The sequence below is a fragment of the Mustelus asterias genome, unplaced genomic scaffold (genome assembly GCF_964213995.1).
Source record: "Mustelus asterias unplaced genomic scaffold, sMusAst1.hap1.1 HAP1_SCAFFOLD_467, whole genome shotgun sequence".
In the NCBI taxonomy this organism is placed as follows: Eukaryota; Metazoa; Chordata; class Chondrichthyes; order Carcharhiniformes; family Triakidae; genus Mustelus; species Mustelus asterias.
In genome coordinates this window covers 32,811-48,379 of record NW_027590420.1, presented here as the reverse complement: position 1 = coordinate 48,379, position 15,569 = coordinate 32,811, and positions in this window count along the sequence as shown.

Below are 15,569 nucleotides of genomic sequence, written 5' to 3'. Positions count from 1 at the left end.
TATAGAGAATAGCAGTCACTGTGTATATTATCGAGAACAGCAGCCCCTGTGTATATTATAGAGAATAGCAGCCCCTGTGTATATTATAGAGAATAGCAGCCCCTGTGTATATTATAGAGAACAGCAGTCCCTGTGTATATTATAGAGAATAGCAGTCCCTGTGTATATTATAGAGAATAGCAGCCCCTGTGTATATTACAGAGAATAGCAGTCCCTGTGGATATTATAGAGAATAGCAGCCCCTGTGTATATTATAGAGAATAGCAGTCCCTGTGTATATTATAGAGAATTGCAGGCACTGTGTATATTATAGAGAATAGCAGCCCCTGTGTATATTACAGAGAATAGCAGTCCCTGTGGATATTATAGAGAATAGCAACCCCTGTGTATATTATAGAGAATAGCAGTCCCTGTGTATATTATAGAGAACAGCAGTCACTGTGTATATTACAGAGAATAGCAGTCACTGTGTATATTATAGAGAATAGCAGTCACTGTGTATATTATAGAGAATAGCAGCCCCTGTGTATATTACAGAGAATAGCAGCCCCTGTGTATATTATAGAGAATAGCAGTCCCTGTGTATATTACAGAGAATAGCAGTCACTGTGTATATTATAGAGAATAGCAGCCCCTGTGTATGTTACAGAGAATAGCAACCCCTGTGTATATTATAGAGAATAGCAGCCCCTGTGTATATTATAGAGAATAGCAGTCACTGTGTATATTATAGAGAATAGCAGCCCCTGTGTATATTACAGAGAATAGCAGTCCCTGTGGATATTATAGAGAATAGCAGTCACTGTGTATATTATAGAGAATAGCAGTCACTGTGTATATTATAGAGAATAGCAGCCCCTGTGTATATTATAGAGAATAGCAGCCCCTGTGTATATTATAGAGAATAGCAGCCCCTGTGTATGTTATAGAGAATAGCAGCCCCTGTGTATATTATAGAGAATAGCAGCCCCTGTGTATATTATAGAGAATAGCAGCCCCTGTGTATATTATAGAGAATAGCAGCCCCTGTGTATGTTATACAGAATAGCAGCCCCGGTGTATATTATAGAGAATAGCAGGCCCTGTGTATATTATAGAGAATAGCAGCCCCTGTGTATATTATAGAGAATAGCAGCCCCTGTGTATATTATAGAGAATAGCAGCCCGTGTGTATATTATAGAGAATAGCAGCCCCTGTGTATATTATAGAGAATAGCAGCCCCTGTGTATATTATAGAGAATAGCAGCCCCTGTGTATATTATAGAGAATAGCAGCCCCTGTGTATATTATAGAGAATAGCAGCCCCTGTGTATATTATAGAGAATAGCAGTCCCTGTGTATATTATAGAGAATAGCAGTCCCTGTGTATATTATAGAGAATAGCAGTCCCTATGTATATTATAGAGAATAGCAGCCCCTGTGTATATTATAGAGAATAGCAGCCCCTGTGTATATTATAGAGAATAGCAGCCCCTGTGTATATTATAGAGAATAGCAGCCCCTGTGTATATTATAGAGAATAGCAGTCCCTGTGTATATTATAGAGAATAGCAGCCCCTGTGTATATTATAGAGAATAGCAGCCCCTGTGTATATTATAGAGAATAGCAGTCCCTGTGTATATTATAGAGAATAGCAGTCCCTGTGTATATTATAGAGAACAGCAGTCACTGTGTATATTACAGAGAATAGCAGTCACTGTGTATATTATAGAGAATAGCAGCCCCTGTGTATGTTACAGAGAATAGCAACCCCTGTGTATATTATAGAGAATTGCAGCCCCTGTGTATATTATAGAGAATAGCAGTCACTGTGTATATTATAGAGAATAGCAGCCCCTGTGTATATTACAGAGAATTGCAGTCCCTGTGGATATTATAGAGAATAGCAGCCCCTGTGTATATTACAGAGAATAGCAGTCCCTGTGGATATTATGGAGAATAGCAGTCACTGTGTATATTATCGAGAACAGCAGCCCCTGTGTATATTATAGAGAATAGCAGCCCCTGTGTATATTATAGAGAATAGCAGCCCCTGTGTATATTATAGAGAATAGCAGCCCCTGTGTATATTATAGAGAACAGCAGTCACTGTGTATATTATAGAGAATAGCAGCCCCTGTGTATATTATAGAGAATAGCAGCCCCTGTGTATATTATCGAGAACAGCAGTCCCTGTGTGTATTATAGAGAATAGCAGCCCCTGTGTATATTATCGAGAACAGCAGTCCCTGTGTATATTATAGAGAATAGCAGCCCCTGTGTATATTATAGAGAATAGCAGCCCCTGTGTATATTATCGAGAATAGCAGTCCCTGTGTATATTATAGAGAATAGCAGCCCCTGTGTATATTATAGAGAATAGCAGCCACTGTCTATATTATAGAGAACAGCAGTCCCTGTGTATATTATAGAGAATAGCAGCCCCTGTGTATATTATAGAGAATAGCAGTCCCTGTGTATATTATAGAAAATAGCAGCCCCTGTGTATATTATAGAGAATAGCAGCCCCTGTGTATATTATACAGAATAGCAGTCCCTGTGTATATGATAGAGAATAGCAGTCACTGTGTATATTATAGAGAATAGCAGTCCCTGTGTATATTATAGAGAATAGCAGTCCCTGTGTATATTATAGAGAATAGCAGTCCCTGTGTATATTATAGAGAATAGCAGTCACTGTGTATATTATCGAGAACAGCAGCCCCTGTGTATATTATAGAGAATAGCAGTCACTGTGTATATTATAGAGAATCGCAGCCCCTGTGTATATTATAGAGAATAGCAGCTCCTGTGTATATTATAGAGAATAGCAGCCCCTGTGTATATTATAGAGAACAGCAGTCCCTGTGTATATTATAGAGAATAGCAGTCCCTGTGTATATTATAGAGAATAGCAGTCCCTGTGTATATTATAGAGAATAGCAGTCACTGTGTATATTATCGAGAACAGCAGCCCCTGTGTATATTATAGAGAATAGCAGCCCCTGTGTATATTATAGAGAATAGCAGCCCCTGTGTATATTATAGAGAACAGCAGTCCCTGTGTATATTATAGAGAATAGCAGTCCCTGTGTATATTATAGAGAATAGCAGCCCCTGTGTATATTATAGAGAATAGCAGTCCCTATGTATATTATAGAGAATAGCAGTCCCTGTGTATATTATAGAGAATAGCAGCCCCTGTGTATGTTATACAGAATAGCAGTCCCTGTGTATATTATAGAGAACAGCAGTCCCTGTGTATATTATAGAGAATAGCAGCCCCTGTGTATATTATAGAGAATAGCAGCCCCTGTGTATATTATAGAGAACAGCAGTCCCTGTGTATATTATAGAGAATAGCAGTCCCTGTGTATATTATAGAGAATAGCAGCCCCTGTGTATATTATAGAGAATAGCAGTCCCTATGTATATTATAGAGAATAGCAGTCCCTGTGTATATTATAGAGAACAGCAGTCCCTATGTATATTATAGAGAATAGCAGTCCCTGTGTATATTATAGAGAATAGCAGCCCCTGTGTATATTATAGAGAATAGCAGCCCCTGTGTATATTATAGAGAATAGCAGTCCCTGTGTATATTATAGAGAACAGCAGTCCCTGTGTATATTATAGAGAATAGCAGCCCCTGTGTATATTATAGAGAATAGCAGTCCCTATGTATATTATAGAGAATAGCAGTCCCTGTGTATATTATAGAGAACAGCAGCCCCTGTGTATATTATAGAGAATAGCAGCCCCTGTGTATATTATAGAGAATAGCAGCCCCTATGTATATTATAGAGAATAGCAGTCCCTGTGTATATTATAGAGAATAGCAGCCCCTGTGTATATTATAGAGAATAGCAGCCCCTGTGTATATTATAGAGAATAGCAGTCCCTATGTATATTATAGAGAATAGCAGTCCCTGTGTGTATTATAGAGAATAGCAGTCCCTATGTATATTATAGAGAATAGCAGTCCCTGTGTATATTATAGAGAACAGCAGTCCCTGTGTATATTATAGAGAATAGCAGCCCCTGTGTATATTATAGAGAATAGCAGTCCCTATGTATATTATAGAGAATAGCAGTCCCTGTGTATATTATAGAGAACAGCAGCCCCTGTGTATATTATAGAGAATAGCAGCCCCTGTGTATATTATAGAGAATAGCAGCCCCTATGTATATTATAGAGAATAGCAGTCCCTGTGTATATTATAGAGAATAGCAGCCCCTGTGTATATTATAGAGAACAGCAGTCCCTGTGTATATTATAGAGAATAGCAGTCCCTGTGTATATCATAGAGAATAGCAGCCCCTGTGTATATTACAGAGAATAGCAGTCCCTGTGGATATTATAGAGAATAGCAGCCCCTGTGTATATTATAGAGAATAGCAGTCCCTGTGTATATTATAGAGAATTGCAGGCACTGTGTATATTATAGAGAATAGCAGCCCCTGTGTATATTACAGAGAATAGCAGTCCCTGTGGATATTATAGAGAATAGCAACCCCTGTGTATATTATAGAGAATAGCAGTCCCTGTGTATATTATAGAGAACAGCAGTCACTGTGTATATTACAGAGAATAGCAGTCACTGTGTATATTATAGAGAATAGCAGTCACTGTGTATATTATAGAGAATAGCAGCCCCTGTGTATATTACAGAGAATAGCAGCCCCTGTGTATATTATAGAGAATAGCAGTCCCTGTGTATATTACAGAGAATAGCAGTCACTGTGTATATTATAGAGAATAGCAGCCCCTGTGTATGTTACAGAGAATAGCAACCCCTGTGTATATTATAGAGAATAGCAGCCCCTGTGTATATTATAGAGAATAGCAGTCACTGTGTATATTATAGAGAATAGCAGCCCCTGTGTATATTACAGAGAATAGCAGTCCCTGTGGATATTATAGAGAATAGCAGTCACTGTGTATATTATAGAGAATAGCAGTCACTGTGTATATTATAGAGAATAGCAGCCCCTGTGTATATTATAGAGAATAGCAGCCCCTGTGTATATTATAGAGAATAGCAGCCCCTGTGTATGTTATAGAGAATAGCAGCCCCTGTGTATATTATAGAGAATAGCAGCCCCTGTGTATATTATAGAGAATAGCAGCCCCTGTGTATATTATAGAGAATAGCAGCCCCTGTGTATGTTATACAGAATAGCAGCCCCGGTGTATATTATAGAGAATAGCAGGCCCTGTGTATATTATAGAGAATAGCAGCCCCTGTGTATATTATAGAGAATAGCAGCCCCTGTGTATATTATAGAGAATAGCAGCCCGTGTGTATATTATAGAGAATAGCAGCCCCTGTGTATATTATAGAGAATAGCAGCCCCTGTGTATATTATAGAGAATAGCAGCCCCTGTGTATATTATAGAGAATAGCAGCCCCTGTGTATATTATAGAGAATAGCAGCCCCTGTGTATATTATAGAGAATAGCAGTCCCTGTGTATATTATAGAGAATAGCAGTCCCTGTGTATATTATAGAGAATAGCAGTCCCTATGTATATTATAGAGAATAGCAGCCCCTGTGTATATTATAGAGAATAGCAGCCCCTGTGTATATTATAGAGAATAGCAGCCCCTGTGTATATTATAGAGAATAGCAGCCCCTGTGTATATTATAGAGAATAGCAGTCCCTGTGTATATTATAGAGAATAGCAGCCCCTGTGTATATTATAGAGAATAGCAGCCCCTGTGTATATTATAGAGAATAGCAGTCCCTGTGTATATTATAGAGAATAGCAGTCCCTGTGTATATTATAGAGAACAGCAGTCACTGTGTATATTACAGAGAATAGCAGTCACTGTGTATATTATAGAGAATAGCAGCCCCTGTGTATGTTACAGAGAATAGCAACCCCTGTGTATATTATAGAGAATTGCAGCCCCTGTGTATATTATAGAGAATAGCAGTCACTGTGTATATTATAGAGAATAGCAGCCCCTGTGTATATTACAGAGAATTGCAGTCCCTGTGGATATTATAGAGAATAGCAGCCCCTGTGTATATTACAGAGAATAGCAGTCCCTGTGGATATTATGGAGAATAGCAGTCACTGTGTATATTATCGAGAACAGCAGCCCCTGTGTATATTATAGAGAATAGCAGCCCCTGTGTATATTATAGAGAATAGCAGCCCCTGTGTATATTATAGAGAATAGCAGCCCCTGTGTATATTATAGAGAACAGCAGTCACTGTGTATATTATAGAGAATAGCAGCCCCTGTGTATATTATAGAGAATAGCAGCCCCTGTGTATATTATCGAGAACAGCAGTCCCTGTGTGTATTATAGAGAATAGCAGCCCCTGTGTATATTATCGAGAACAGCAGTCCCTGTGTATATTATAGAGAATAGCAGCCCCTGTGTATATTATAGAGAATAGCAGCCCCTGTGTATATTATCGAGAATAGCAGTCCCTGTGTATATTATAGAGAATAGCAGCCCCTGTGTATATTATAGAGAATAGCAGCCACTGTCTATATTATAGAGAACAGCAGTCCCTGTGTATATTATAGAGAATAGCAGCCCCTGTGTATATTATAGAGAATAGCAGTCCCTGTGTATATTATAGAAAATAGCAGCCCCTGTGTATATTATAGAGAATAGCAGCCCCTGTGTATATTATACAGAATAGCAGTCCCTGTGTATATGATAGAGAATAGCAGTCACTGTGTATATTATAGAGAATAGCAGTCCCTGTGTATATTATAGAGAATAGCAGTCCCTGTGTATATTATAGAGAATAGCAGTCCCTGTGTATATTATAGAGAATAGCAGTCACTGTGTATATTATCGAGAACAGCAGCCCCTGTGTATATTATAGAGAATAGCAGTCACTGTGTATATTATAGAGAATCGCAGCCCCTGTGTATATTATAGAGAATAGCAGCTCCTGTGTATATTATAGAGAATACCAGCCCCTGTGTATATTATAGAGAACAGCAGTCCCTGTGTATATTATAGAGAATAGCAGTCCCTGTGTATATTATAGAGAATAGCAGTCCCTGTGTATATTATAGAGAATAGCAGTCACTGTGTATATTATCGAGAACAGCAGCCCCTGTGTATATTATAGAGAATTCAGCCCCTGTGTATATTATAGAGAATAGCAGCCCCTGTGTATATTATAGAGAACAGCAGTCCCTGTGTATATTATAGAGAATAGCAGTCCCTGTGTATATTATAGAGAATAGCAGCCCCTGTGTATATTATAGAGAATAGCAGTCCCTATGTATATTATAGAGAATAGCAGTCCCTGTGTATATTATAGAGAATAGCAGCCCCTGTGTATGTTATACAGAATAGCAGTCCCTGTGTATATTATAGAGAACAGCAGTCCCTGTGTATATTATAGAGAATAGCAGCCCCTGTGTATATTATAGAGAATAGCAGCCCCTGTGTATATTATAGAGAACAGCAGTCCCTGTGTATATTATAGAGAATAGCAGTCCCTGTGTATATTATAGAGAATAGCAGCCCCTGTGTATATTATAGAGAATAGCAGTCCCTATGTATATTATAGAGAATAGCAGTCCCTGTGTATATTATAGAGAACAGCAGTCCCTATGTATATTATAGAGAATAGCAGTCCCTGTGTATATTATAGAGAATAGCAGCCCCTGTGTATATTATAGAGAATAGCAGCCCCTGTGTATATTATAGAGAATAGCAGTCCCTGTGTATATTATAGAGAACAGCAGTCCCTGTGTATATTATAGAGAATAGCAGCCCCTGTGTATATTATAGAGAATAGCAGTCCCTATGTATATTATAGAGAATAGCAGTCCCTGTGTATATTATAGAGAACAGCAGCCCCTGTGTATATTATAGAGAATAGCAGCCCCTGTGTATATTATAGAGAATAGCAGCCCCTATGTATATTATAGAGAATAGCAGTCCCTGTGTATATTATAGAGAATAGCAGCCCCTGTGTATATTATAGAGAATAGCAGCCCCTGTGTATATTATAGAGAATAGCAGTCCCTATGTATATTATAGAGAATAGCAGTCCCTGTGTGTATTATAGAGAATAGCAGTCCCTATGTATATTATAGAGAATAGCAGTCCCTGTGTATATTATAGAGAACAGCAGTCCCTGTGTATATTATAGAGAATAGCAGCCCCTGTGTATATTGTAGAGAATAGCAGTCCCTGTGTATACTATAGAGAACAGCAGTCCCTGTGTATATTATAGAGAATAGCAGCCCCTGTGTATATTATAGAGAATAGCAGCCCCTGTGTATATTGTAGAGAATAGCAGTCCCTGTGTATATTATAGAGAATAGCAGTCCCTGTGTATATTATAGAGAATAGCAGTCCCTGTGGATATTATAGAGAATAGCAGTCCCTGTGTATATTATAGAGAATAGCAGCCCCTGTGTATATTATAGAGAATAGCAGCCCCTGTGTATATTATAGAGAATAGCAGCCCCTGTGTATATTATAGAGAATAGCAGCCCCTGTGTATATTATAGAGAATAGCAGCTCCTGTGTATATTATAGAGAACAGCAGTCCCTGTGTATATTATAGAGAATAGCAGCCCCTGTGTATATTGTAGAGAATAGCAGTCCCTGTGTATATTATAGAGAATAGCAGCCCCTGTGTATATTATAGAGAATAGCAGCTCCTGTGTATATTATAGAGAACAGCAGTCACTGTGTATATTATCGAGAACAGCAGCCCCTGTGTATATTATAGAGAATAGCAGCCCCTGTGTATATTATAGAGAATAGCAGCCCCTGTGTATATTATAGAGAATAGCAGTCCCTGTGTATATTATAGAGAATAGCAGCCCCTGTGTATATTATAGAGAATAGCAGCCCCTGTGTATATTATAGAGAATAGCAGCCCCTGTGTATATTATAGAGAATAGCAGCCCCTGTGTATATTATAGAGAATAGCAGCCCCTGTGTATATTATAGAGAATAGCAGTCCCTGTGTATATTATAGAGAATAGCAGTCCCTGTGTATATTATACAGAATAGCAGCCCCTGTGTATGTTAAAGAGAACAGCAGCCCCTGTGTATATTATAGAGAATAGCAGTCCCTGTGTATATTATAGAGAATAGCAGTCACTGTGTATATTATAGAGAATAGCAGCCCCTGTGTATATTATAGAGAATAGCAGCCCCTGTGTATATTATAGAGAATAGCAGCCCCTGTGTATATTATAGAGAATAGCAGCCCCTATGTATATTATAGAGAATAGCAGCCCCTGTGTATATTATAGAGAATAGCAACCCCTGTGTATATTATAGAGAATAGCAGTCCCTGTGCATATTATAGAGAACAGCAGTCACTGTGTATATTACAGAGAATAGCAGTCACTGTGTATATTATAGAGAATAGCAGTCACTGTGTATATTATAGAGAATAGCAGCCCCTGTGTATATTATAGAGAATAGCAGCCCCTGTGTATATTATAGAGAACAGCAGTCCCTGTGTATATTATAGAGAATAGCTGCCCCTGTGTATATTATAGAGAACAGCAGCCTTGTGTATATTATGGAGAATAGCAGCCTGTTTATATTGTAGCGAACAACAGCACCTGTGTATATTGTAGAGAATTACGGCCCCTATGTATATTATAGAGAATTACAGTCACTGTGTATATTATAGAGAATCACTGCCCTTTCTACTTAATAGAGAAAAGCAGCCCCTGTGTTTTATAGAGAATAGCAGCTCTTTTGTATATTAAACAAGATATCAGTCTCCGTGTATAATATGGAGAATAACTGTCACTGTGTATATCATACAGAATAGCAGCCCCTGTATATTATAGAGAATTTTGGCCCCTGTGTATATTATAGAGAATAGCAGCCCCTGTGTATATTTTAGAGAATAGCAGCCCCTGTGTATATTATAGAGAATAGCAGCCCTGTGTATATTATAGAGAATAGCAGCCCTGTGTATATTTTAGAGAATAGCAGCCCCTGTGTATATTATAGAGAATAGCAGCCCTGTGTATATTATAGAGAATAGCAGCCCTGTGTATATTATAGAGAATAGCAGCCCTGTATATATAGGAGAGAATAGCAGCTGTGTACATTATAGAGAATAGCAGCCCGTGTATATTATAGAGAATAGCAGCCCGTGTGTATATTATAGAGAATAGCAGCCCTGTGTATATTATAGAGAATAGCAGCCCTGTATATATAGGAGAGAATAGCAGCTGTGTACATTATAGAGAATAGCAGCCCGTGTATATTATAGAGAATAGCAGCCCGTGTGTATATTACAGAGAATAGCAGCCCGTGTGTATATTACAGAGAATAGCAGCCCGTGTGTATATTACAGAGAATAGCAGTCCCTGTCTATATTATAGAGAATAGCAGCCCCTGTGTGTAAGAACAAACAAAGAACAAAGAAAATTACAGCACAGGAACAGGCCCTTCGGCCCTCCAAGCCTGCACCAACCATGCTGCCTGACTTAACTAAAACTCCCTACGCTTCCGGGGACCGTATCCCTCTATTCTCATCTCATTCATGTACTTGTCAAGACGCCCCTTAAAAGTCACTACCGTATCCGCTTCCACTACCTCCCCCGGCAACGATTTCCAGGCACCCACCACTCTCTGTGTAAAAAATCTGCCTCGTACATCTCTTTTAAAACTTTCCCCTCGCACCTTAAACCTGTGCCCCTAGTAATTGACTCTTCCACCCTGGGAAAAAGCTTCTGACTATCCACTCTGTCCATGCCTCTCATAATCTTGGAGACTTCTATCAGGTCTCCCCACAACCTCCGTCGCTCCAGTGAGAACAAACCAAGTTTCTCCAACCTCTCCTCATATCTCATGCCCTCCATACCAGGCAACATCCTGGTAAATCTTTTCTGTACCTTCTCCAAAGCCTCCACATCCTTCTGGTAGTGCGGCGACCAGAATTGAACACTATATTCCAAGTGCAGCCTCACTAAGGTTCTATAAAGCTGCAACATGACTTGCCAATTTTTAAACTCAATACCCCGGCTGATGAAGGCAAGCATGCCGTATGCCTTCTTGACTACCTTCTCCACCTGCATTGCCATTTGCAGTGACCTGTGTACCTGTACACCCAGATCCCTTTGCCTATCAATACTCCTAAGGTTTCTGTATATTTCCTGTCTGTATTAGACCTTCCAAAATGCATTACCTCACATTTGTCCGGATTAAACTCCATCTGCCATCTCTCCGCCCAAGTCTCCAACTGATCTATAATCCTGCTGTATCCTCTGATGGTCCTCATTGCTATCCGCAAGTCCACCAACCTTTGTGTCGTCCGCAAACTTACTAATCAATCCAGTTACATTTTCCTCCAAATCATTTATATATATTACAAACAGCAAAGGTCCCAGCACTGATCCCTGAGGAACACCACTTGTCACAGCCTTCCATTTAGAAATGCACCCTTCCACTGCTACCCTCTGTCTTCTTTGACCGAGCCAGTTTTGTATCCACCTTGCCAGCTCACCTCTGATCCCATGCGACTTCACCTTCTGCACCAGTCTGCCATGAGGGACCTTGTCAAAGGCTTTACTGAAGTCCATGTAGACAACATCCACTGCCCTACCCTCATCAATCATCTTCGTCACTTCCTTGAAAAACTCGATCAAGTTCGTGAGACACGACCTCCCCTTCACAAAACCATGTTGCCTCTCACTAATATGTCCACTTATTTCCAAGTGGGAATAAATCCTGTCTCGAAGAATCCTCTCCAATAATTTCCCTACCACTGATGTAAGGCTCACCGGCCTGTAATTACCTGGATTATTCTTGCGACCCTTCTTAAACAAAGGAGCAACATTAGCTATTCTCCAATCCTCTGAGACCTCCCCTGTAGCCAGTGAGGATACAAAGATTTCTCTCAAAGCTCCAGCAATTTCCTCTCTTGCCTCTCTCAGTATTCTGGGGTATATCCCATCAGGCCCTGGAGACTTGTCCACCTTGATGTTTCTCAAGAACCCCAATACCACCTCCTTTTTGATCTCAACATGACTCAAACTTTCTACACATCCTTTCCCAGACTCATCTCCACCAAGTCCTTCTCTTTGGTGAATACTGATGCAAAGTACTCATTTAATACCTCGCCCATTTCCTCTGGCTCCACACATAGATTCCCTCGCTTGTCCTTGAGTGGGCCAACCCTCTCCCTGGCTACCCTCTTGCTCTTCATATATGTTAAAAAAGCCTTGGGATTTTCCTTAATCCTGCTGGCCAATGCTTTTTCATGACCCCTTTTAGCTCTTCTTACTCCTTGCTTAAGTTTCTTTCTACTTTCCTTGTATTCCACGCTTGCTTCGTGTGTCCCCAGCCTCCTAGCCTTGACAAATGCTTCCTTTTTCTCTTTGACTAGGTTCACAATGTCTCTTATTATTCAAGGTTCCCAAAACTTGTCATACTTATCCTTCACCCTTACAGGAATATGCCGGTCCTGAATTCCTACCAACATACACTTGAAAGCCTCACACATGCCTGATGTTGATTTGCCCTCAAACATCTGCCCCCAATCTGCATTCTTCAGTATACTCTCGAGAATAGCAGGCCTGTCTATATCACAGAGAGAATAGCAGCCCCTGTGTATATTGTAGCGAACAGCAGCACCTGTGTATATCATAGAGAATTATGGCTCCTGTGTATATTATAGAGAATTATGGCTCCTGTGTATATTATAGAGAATTGCAGCCCCTGTGTGTATTTTAGAAAATGGTAAGAAATCTCACAACACCAGGTTAAAATTCAACAGGTTTATTTGGTAGCACAAGCTTTCAGAGTGTCGCTCCTTCATCAGGTGAGTGAGGAGTTGTGTTCACAAACAGGGCTGTTCATATACAGACACAAACTCAATTTACAAGATAATGGTTGAAATGTGAGTCTTTACAGGTAATCAAGTCTTAAAGGTGCAGAAAATGTGAGTGGAGAGAGGGTTAAGCACAGGTTAAAGAGATGTGTATTGTCTCCAGCTAGGACAGTCAGTGAGATTTTGCAAGCCCAGGCAAGTCATGGGGGTTACAGATAGTGTGACATGAACCCAAGATCCTGGTTAAGGCCGTCCTCATGTGTGTGGAACTTGGCTATCAGTTTCTGCTCAGCGATTCTGCGTTGTCATGTGTCATGAAGGCTGCCTTGGAGAACACTTACCCAAAGATCAGAGGCTGAATGCCCGTGACGGCTGAAGTGTTCCCTGACAGGAAGAGAACACTGCTGCCTGGTGATTGTCGAGCGGTGTTCATTCATCCATTGTCGTAGCGTCTGCATGGTTTCCCCAATGTACCATGCCTCGTGACATCCTTTCCTGCAGCGTATCAGGTAGACAACATTGGCCGAATCACAAGAGCATGTACCGTGTACCTGGTGGATGGTGTTCTCACGTGAGATGATGGCATCTGTGTTGATGATCCGGCACGTCTTGTAGAGGTTGCTGTGGCAGGGTTGTGTGGTGTCATGGTCACTGTTCTCCTGAAGGCTGGGTAGTTTGCTGTGGGCAATGGTCTGTTTGAGGTTGTGCGGTTGGTTGAAGGCACGAAGTGGGGGTGTGGGGATGGCCTTGACGAGATGCTCGTCTTCATCAATGACATGTTGATGGCTCCGGAGGAGATGCCGTAGCTTCTCCGCTCCGGGGAAGTACTGGACGACGAAGGGTACTCTGTCCATCGTGTCCCGTGTTTGTCTTCTGAGGAGGTCGATGTGGTTTTTCGCTGTGGCATGTCGGAACTGTCGATCGTTGAGTCGAGCGCCATATCCTGTTCTTATGAGGGCGTCTTTCAGCGTCTGTAGGTGTCTGTTGCGATCCTCCTCAATTGAGCAGATCCTGTGTATGTGGAGGGCTTGTCCGTAGGGGATGGCTTCTTTAATGTGTTTAGGGTGGAAGCTAGAGAAGTGGAGCATCATGAGGTTATCCGTGGGCTTGCGGTACAGTGATGTGTTGAGGTGACCGTCCTTGATGGAGATGCGTGTATCCAAGAATGCAACCGATTCCGGAGAGTAGTCCATGGTGAGTCTGATGGTGGGATGGAACTTGTTGATGTCATCATATAGTTGTTTCAGTGATTGCTCACCATGAGTCCAAAGGAAGAAAATGTCGTCGATGTATCTAGTGTATAGCATCGGTTGAAGGTCCTGTGTGGTGAAGAGGTTTTGTTCGAACCTGTGCATGAAGATGTTGGCATATTGGGGTGCGAATCTGGTCCCCATGGCTGTTCTGTATGTCTGGATGAAGAACTAGTTGTTGAAGGTGAAGACGTTGTGGTCCAGGATGAAGCGGATGAGCTGTAGAATTGCATCTGGAGATTGGCAGTTGTTGGCGGTTGAGTACTGAGGCCGTTGCAGCAATGCCGCCATCGTGGGGGATGCTGGTGTAGAGTGCCGAGACATCCATTGTGACGAGGAGTGCTCCTGGTTCAACTGCTCCATGTGTGCTGGGTTTCTTTAGGAAGTCCGTAGTGTCATGACAGAAGCTGGGTTTCCTCCGGGTGCTCCGGTTTCCTCCCACAGTCCAAAGATGTGTGGGTTAGGTTGATTGGCCAGGTTAAAAAATTGCCCCTTAGAGTCCTGGGATGTGTAGGTTAGAGGGATTAGCGGGTAAAATATGTGGGGGTAGGGCCTGGGTGGGATTGTGGTCGGTGCAGACTCGATGGGCCGAATGGCCTCCTTCTGCACTGTAGGGTTTCTATGATTCTATGATTCTTTGTACAATGGGTTTCACTATGCCCTCCACGTAACCAGAGAGGTTCTCGCACAGGGTCCCATTGCCCGATTCGATGGGACGGCCGGGTGTGTTTGCCTTGTGTATCTTCGGGAGGCAGTAGAGATCTCCAACGAGGGGAGTACATGGGATGAGAGCACGGAGGTTGCTCTGAAGGTCTGGATCAAAGGTCTTGATCAGTCTGTTGAGTTGACGGGTGTGTTCCATGGTCGGATCTGCGGGTAACTATCTGTAGTGTTCCTCGTTGTTCAGTTGTCGATACACTTCTTTGCAGTAATCCATTCTGTTCAGTATGACAGTGGCCCCTCATTTGTCTGTTGGTTTGATGACAATGTTGCGTTTGGCCTTGAGAGTGTGGATGGTATTGCGTTGTGCTTGGTTGACGTTCAGGGCTGTCTTGTGAATGCGGCTGATGAATCTGGCATTGACGCACCTCCTGATGGAGGTTTTAGAGAATGATATTTGGGGGACTGATATATACTGTGTATATTATCAAGAATTGCAGCCGCTGTGTGTTATGCAGAAAAGCAGCGTCCGTATGTTGCAGAGAATATCAGGCCCTGTGTATATTACAGAGATTTGTAGTCCCTGTGTGTTAATAGAGAATAGCAGTTCTTTCGTATATTAAACAAAAGATGTTGAGTGGCATAGATCGGGTGGACTCTCAGAGGCTTTTTCCCAGGGTGGAAATGGCTGCTACGAGAGGACACAGGTTTAAGGTGCTGGGGGGTAGGTACAGGGGAAACGTTAGGGGGCAGTTTTTCACACAGAGGGTGGTGGGCGAGTGGAATCGGCTGCCGTCGGTGGTGGTGGAGGCAAACTCAGTAGGGTCTTTTAAGAGACTCCTGGATGAGTACATGGGACTTAATAGGATG